Here is a 7,663-nt window from a genome sequence, read left to right as displayed (position 1 = left end):
TCATATTTTGAGGCCAAACACCTTTTTCCCAGGTGATATAAATGTTTCTATTGATAGGAAAACCTCCTAGGCCTAGCACTTGTCCAGAGTCTCTGAGGGGTACAACAGGCTGGCTGTGCCCACCACAGAGCAACAGCAGTGGCAAAATTAAGCTGACACTTTGGAGCACCCACTGAGCCAGGCCCCCCTGTCCTAAGCCTTTCACATCTGCCTATGAATTCACTTACTCCTATCAGGTAGATGCTACAGCCACCCCACTTTCTATTGGAGGAAATAGGCACCAGGCAGTCCTGTGCCAGGTGGAAAGGGGTGGAGCTGGGATTTGAACCCAGGCAGCTGCCAACCTTCCTCCTACTGCCTTCCATTTTCTGAGCCCCACCTGTACTGTACATGAATGTGTATTTTCTCAGAATCCTCTCAAGGACCAGGCATTGTTATCCCCATTTTATGAGGGAACCTGGCTCAGAGACTTGCTCCGGGTCACGCGGTTGAAAGAGGTGACAGATTTGGGATTTGAATCTGCGCCTGCGTGATTCCAAATGCTGTGTGTGATTTTCGGGACACCGCACTGCTGCCCTCTCCCAACCTTGCCGCTTGGCAGCCAGGCCGAGTTCCCTCCTGCCCACATCTCCTCCCTCAACTCACCCCTTTAGGGGAGGGAAGGATCTGCAGGTGTTAGGGGTGGGTGAAGAGGGGCACCGACCTAGCTTACCCTCACGCAGATTCCAGGCCTCTGTCAGCCCAGGGCCTCTGCAGTAGGGAGGGGGCTCTTTATCTGCAAGTCCTGGCACCGTGCCTCTTCCTCCCCTCCCCACCCCCCCTTCTCTCCCCACCCGCCTCCTACCCAGGGTGGTGAGTAGGTGGTTAGAAGCAGGCCTCACTGCTTTCTGCTTTCCACGTGATAGTCTCAGCTGACTGGCTCCCCTCCCCCTGCAGATCTCCTTTATCTTGAGCCATCAGAATCTCTCTGGAGAGCACCCTCCCCTCCCCCAAGGTCACCTCCAGGGGGTTTGGCTCTTGCTCACTGAACAGGCCCCCTTCTGCCTGGAAATGGGGGATGGTTTTAAAGAGCCAGTTCCTTCCCTGGAGTCTTCTACTTTCCACCCCAGGGAACAGAGTCAGAGAGAAGGTGGGGCGGGGGAGGAAAGGACCATGGCTTGGAACCAGAAGACTAGGGTTTTGTCTCTAGGTCTGTGCCTCATTCGTTGTATGACCTTGGACTAGTTGCATCCTCTTTCTGGGCCTCAGTTTCCTCAACTAGAGAGTGTGGCTGGACCAGATGCTCTCCAAGATTCTTTTCTTCTAGAATTGAATGACTAAATCTATCCCCTGCCCTGCAACGTTGGATATGTGACAGGTATATATACATATAATTTTTTTTTCTTTAACTAGAAATACAAGCAAACCTGTCTCCTGCTATTTCAGGAAGAAGTCTCACTGACTTTTCAGCCCAGAGAGGGAAGAGAAAACCAAGGTGAAACTAATACCTAGGGGAGAGAGGAGGAACTCTCAGGCTGAAGCAGGAAGGGGGAGGGAATTCCAGGGTACAATTTTGGAAGTACACTAGAATCAGAGATGGAGTTTTTTTGTTTTGGGTTTTTAAAAAATATTTATTTATTTATTTGGCTGCGTCGGGTCTTAGTTGCGGCATGTGGGATCTTTACTGTGGCACGCAGGCTTCTCACTAGTTGTGGCACATGAGCTTAGTTGCCCCAGCATGTGGGATCTTAGTTTCCCAACCAGGGATCAAACCCGTGTCCCCTGCAGTAGAAGGCAGATTTTTTTTTTTTTAGGTTCACCAACTTTATTTAAAAAATCATAAAACGTTTCTTACAAAAAAGCATTACATTCTGCACACTGCTCTGAATAGATGCCAGGGACATATGGACTATTGTTACTCTTCCTCCCTGTCCCACCCCTCCAGATGTTACAGCGACCACAAAGCAAAGTGTTCACAATAATTAGATGGGGGGACTATTTTTAAACCACCAACAATGAACAAAAATTAAAATTCACTCACTCTGCTGCTGTTCCAAAATTTCAGTGTTAGTTTTTGTGTACCCTCCCCCAACCCCCAACCCTGTTTGTAAGGAAGTAAAACATTTCATCTGGTGAACAGCAAAGATTTCACTACACCTCAAATTCAGAATACCTACGAGGTAGAGGAATGTTGGCTTTTTAAACAGAAGCAGATTAAAAAAAAAAAAAAGATGCAGGACTCCTTCAGTTCTTCACTAGTCTTAGAAAAAATTTCCAGAATACTGCTTCACACTGTTCTGCAGCAAATCCTGTGCATTCTGTATCTGGTCCCGTGTTCCTGTAATGGTAATGATCTGATCTTTGGACCCTTCTAAAGGCTCATCAATTTTGATTGAAGCTCCTGACTCATGATGGATTTGTTTAATCCGCTGACCACCTTTGCCAATAATTGATGCAGCCAAATCTTTGGGAATAGTTACTTGTGTAGTAATAATAGGTCCGCCAAGATCACCATATGAGCCACGACCCCCAGCATAGGAATAATCACATCCAGAGCCACCCTGTGGTTCATAAGCCATCTGCCACTCTGATGGGCTCCACGCATCTATTGCAGAGTCCCAGGTTTCATCAGCACTGAAACCAACCATGCCATCATAACGGTCTCCAGGTCTCCCTCTCTGTCATAGGCCATTAGATCTCCTCCTCTAGGTGGTGGTGGTGGAGGAAGAGGAAGATTCTGAGCTCTGCCACCACCCGGGCCCCCTCGTCCAGGAGGAGGTGGAGGAGGTCCTGGACGAGGGCTCCTATCATCACAATCCCTTCTGGATGGAGGCATGGGACGCCCACCCTGACCAGGAGGCATTCTGTCAAAACCACCTCTTCCCCGCATGGGAAATCGCACGGGACGTCCACGGCGGTCATCGACCATCATTGTAAAACCACCATAATCATAGATTTCATCATAAAAATTGGGATCATAAGGCTGAGCCCGTCCCTTGATGAGAGACTCTAATATAACATCATGGATGATCTTTATGCACTCTACAACCCTATCAGGTTTTCCTCCAATAAGAACGAATCTGTCAGTGGATTGAGGACAACGTTCCTGGAAAAGCTTGATTGTTGTCTGAGTGTTCTCTCGAAGTTCTTTGATTTTAGCACCTTTGACGCCAATAATTCCTCCAGCCAGACTCTGATGAATCAACAGTCTCAACTCGCAGTCAAAGTCGCTTCCTTTATAGTGTTAGTAGTTTAAGTATTCCACAGCATCAGATTCGAGCGGGAGCTGGCTGGTTGCTGTGGGTGATGGCAACTGCAGGCCCTCTTCCAAGGTAGGGATGATTTTCTTCAGAATTTCTCCGATGGTTTCAATATTAGCACTTATTCAGTATGCACTCGGGGCCACTGCTGTCTGGGACTGAAACACTGGCGTTGTAGTCTGTACGGAGAGCCTTAATATTCTCGCCTCCTTTTCCAATCACTGCCCCAGCATTCTTGCTCTGCAGCAGAATGCGTAATTCAACCATCTCATCAGTGTTTCTAGATCTTTTAAAAGCTTGTTCCTCTTCCTATCTTTAGCAGGGTGTTTATCAAATCCGACATTGGTTTCGGTGTTGGGAAAGGTTTCCTCTGGCTGTTCAGTTTCCATTTTCTTGTATTAAAGGGACACACCAATCAGTTATTAAATATATCCTTGCAGGGCAGATCTGAAGTGTTCTGGGCAGGACCAACTGACACCCTAGTGCTGCAGTAACTGGGCAAGGCTACCGTCCCTATCGGAAGGCGGATTCTTAACCACTGGACCACCAGGGAAGTCCCAGGGATGGAGCTTTTGAAAATGGGATGCCTGAGCCGTACTCCTGACCAATTAAATCAGAATTTCTGGGCATGGCCGTGATGTACGTGTAACAAACCCAGTTAGAAGTAGTTGGAGGAGTAATAGTTACAAGAGGAGACTTTTAAAAAATAAGGTTGCAGTTATCAGCTGCCAGCAGACATTGTTTTGAGAATGGCTAGTGGCATCCCAAGTCTGACATAGCTCAGAAAACTCAAGTTCTTAGCAATACAAGGACTTGTCTAAAATCACACCCATAGTGTCACCTAGTTATTTCCTTGGATGTCTGAACCACAGCTACTCCATTTTGACTTTTAATTGTAATTCTTTCCTTAATAGCCAAAGCAGATGTCACTGTTAATGATGTTAGTGTTTCTCTGGGTATGAGAAGATACAAGAGTTTGGGCTCATAAAATCTTCTCCTGAAAATATCTAACTATCTGAAGGCTTGTTCTGCCAGTTTTTCCCAGAGCACAGAGTGCCTCATTCCTGATCTCCACCCTAAACTCCTTTTAGGGGGTGTTGAAGGTCAGCAGCTGCAGCGGCTCCTGATTTAAGTGCCAATGGCAAGTGCCAATTTGTAGGTGACAGGGCCTCCTCGTGGTTATAAATTTAACCATGGTTTGGGAGGCATTTCATGACCATTTTGTCCCATGATGCCAGGAATGCTCATTCCCAGGTCTGGTGAAGATTTTGCTGATAGGCTACTCAATGTACTATTATTGGACTAGGCCTTACAAGGGGCAGAAAGTCTCTGGACCACCTGTCTTACTAGCCTCTTATGGTCCAGGAAAATATTCCCTCTTGTTGCTTCTTCCCATATCTAGAATTACATTCTTACAATTATTGATCTCATATGGAACTATATATCATCATTTTATCAGAGCCTCAGTCACACATTTGGTAATGTAAGAAACAACAATTTTGTAAAACAGGCAATATAAAAAAAATATATAGCTAGCAGTATTAGTAAGTTCATAAGTAAGAATTAAGCCAAGAACTTCCATTAGGTGTGGCCCAATATATCCCAGGTCATCTGACTTATCTTTATCTTACCAATCCTTATCTTTCAGGGAAATTATATATTGGCACTGTCCATAAGGCACCCAGCCCAGTTTCCTAGTGTTACTAGACTGACTATCCTTAGTATGATTTAATTATCCCCAACATAGAGGAGCCTTTAAACTTAAATTACCATAGCCCAGTGTTAACTACATAAATCCATACCATAATTGTGGGAGGTTTTATTCCTTGGCTGAAATTTTGCTTGTTGCTCTGATTGAGCTTGAGTAATAGAAGAAAATTCATATTTATGGCCAAGGTCAGAACAGGAATTATTAATTGGTTAGGTGAGAGGATCCCATCTAGTAATATCAATAGTGGTCTGAACATGACTTAATTTTTTCTCCATAAAGTCTAAAGAATATTGTGGCCACACTGTCAAAAATGTCCTAAGGGCCAACCAATTAGAGCCTTGGAATGGAGAAATCTAGCAAGGAAACTCAGAAGTACTAGGCACAGGTAATTGGCCACAAACCCAACAACTGGACTGATTTTTAAAACTAGCATAGGATCATACCCATGATAGGAAAACATTTGATTCATAAGCAGAAGTCTAAGAAGTCAAGAAAACATTATAAATGATCATACAAGTCAGGTCCAGGATCTTGGGCTGTCTGCTTCTGATGTCATCTTCTTCTCTTCCTAGTGCAAGTGTAGTTTCTCCTCTGTTTGAATGTTGTTTTAAGGTGATTTTGAGGTCAGCAGTCCTCTCTATAGGCCAGTCCAGTGCAGGGGCCCTGTTAGTGAGGTAGCCAGCCTAATTTATCTGCTAAAGCTGCTGGGAACCTAAGTGTTTCCAATCTCTGGAGGGAGCAGAGAGAGAGAAAATATAAATGTTTCAATTCTGGTTGCAAAAGTAATTTACCAAATTACTGTAAGCCATAATTAGTTTGAGGGGAAGATTTTCCTTACACCTGGAAAACACAGATTTAAACCAGTAAATTTTTCAGATAGAAACCATAAAACTTATAACCATATTTGTCAGTTCACTCAGTCCTACGTAACTAATCCTTTTTGTTAACAGCTTTATGAAGCCATCAGGTTTTTCATTAGGATTCTTCCATTTCTTACCCAGTTCAGCATTAGGGTCTGAAAGTCAGAAACTTGTATTAATCCAAAAGTCCTTTCTATAAGTCTTATTGAAGAGGAAGCATTTTTGCAAAGGTATTAGGGTGAAACTGTAAGTGTCTATAATGACAAAAGACTTAAGGCACATTTAAAATCTGATTACAATGCAATTGACAAAGTAACTTGGTTACTGTTGTGACATACAACACTTTAAGATAATAATTAGAATTATCACTGATAACATTTTACCAGGACATATCAGATCTTTAGGAATTCCATATAATTTACAAATTAACCTCAGCAATATTATCCAAAGACACATACTGAGACATATATACATATCCAGACAGACACAACGAGAGATCTAGCTTCATTTTCTAAACTTAGTCTTGAATCAGATATCACAATATAAAACTCACTCGTTTATAAATAACAGTTGGAATAAGAAAAATTGTAAAAGGCTTCGTTCCCTGTTTTTTCCCCCTCAGTTTCAGGAATCAGAGGCAGTCTAGATAAGTGTTCCTGAGAGCCCTAGTCTCAAGGCACAGGGAGAGAATATCAGCTTCTCCTAGTAGGACTTGCTCCTCAGGGTCAGAATTCTAAAAAAAAAAAAAAGTATTTTAACAAGTTAGCTTTCTCTAATCGGACATGCAAAAAAGAACCAGTTTTGCAATTTCAAAAAAAGTTTTTTCTTAACCAGAGGAGTCGAAGCTGCCTTGAGAAGTGGATGTCTAGGAGTAGAAATGGGTAAGAGGATTTTGGGTGACATTGGTAGAGATAATTTCTCCTTTGTGTCCCCTACCCCAAGCCCAGGAAACACATAAACAAGACATTCAAAGTAAGATTGGTGTTTCCTTTGGATGTAACACATTCAGACCCATCTTAAGGTGGGAGCAAGGAGGCTCAGCCAATTTAAGCCACAGGCAAGATAGGGGATTATGACATCTTTTTCTTCAAATACCAGGGATGCTTCAGATGGGCCCCACGTGAAAACAGAGGCCATGTTAGCTGTTACTTCAAAGGCATCACTCTGTACAAGTGGCACTTGGAAGGTTCACCTCCCTGCAGACTGCTGCTTTTTGGACTTAGCACCTGGATTGTTCCCGTTCCCTGTCCTGATTCTGACATTCTAACCTCATCCTCCCTAACTCCCTTTTCCTTTCCCTTCTCTTCACTTCCCTTGCTGTCAGGTCCTGTCCAACCCCCAGAAAACACTTCCTTCTAGAGCACTTCATGGATTCCCCTTTCATGATTTTAGTGCTCATTTCCCTCTACTGTTCAACATGTTCTATGACAACTGAGGATAGTGCTCATTTAATTAATTTTAGTTTGTTTTTTACTTATTTGTATTAGGTCAGAAAGGTCTTAAATCAATTTAAGATTATTGGAGAACCCAAGCTCTATGTTGTGTTTGAGTTTGAATCTGCTAGAGCCACTTTTTTTTTTTTTTTTTAACTTTCACAGCCAGTAAAAGGAGGAGATACACCCAGGGGTCTGAGATTTTTCTAACAGAAGGGCCTGTAGTTAGTTCATTTATAGCCTAAGTTAGCAAATTCCAGTTCCTTCAACAAACATTTTATATATTAAATGAATAATACATTGTTTCCAGAGCTTCCCCAGTGTAGAGACTCTGTACTTAACACTAAATAACCATCTCAAGAGGAACTCTGTATTAGTTTGCTCAGGAGTAAATGAGACAGAGGTTAAAATGTAAATAGG

General features: G+C 43.2%; 1 pseudogene; it reads right to left on the bottom strand.

Moving 5' to 3' along the window:
• Nucleotides 1–2,240: 2,240 nt before the first annotated feature.
• On the bottom strand, nucleotides 2,241–3,628 carry LOC103090732 (heterogeneous nuclear ribonucleoprotein K pseudogene; annotated as a pseudogene).
• Between the last annotated feature and the right edge of the window lie 4,035 nt (nucleotides 3,629–7,663).

The sequence above is a fragment of the Lipotes vexillifer genome, unplaced genomic scaffold, assembly GCF_000442215.2.
Source record: "Lipotes vexillifer unplaced genomic scaffold, Lipotes_vexillifer_v1.1 scaffold412, whole genome shotgun sequence".
NCBI classification, from domain to species: Eukaryota; Metazoa; Chordata; class Mammalia; order Artiodactyla; family Lipotidae; genus Lipotes; species Lipotes vexillifer.
The sequence above is the reverse complement of the archived record's forward strand: the minus strand, read 5'-3'. Positions and strand labels throughout refer to the sequence as shown.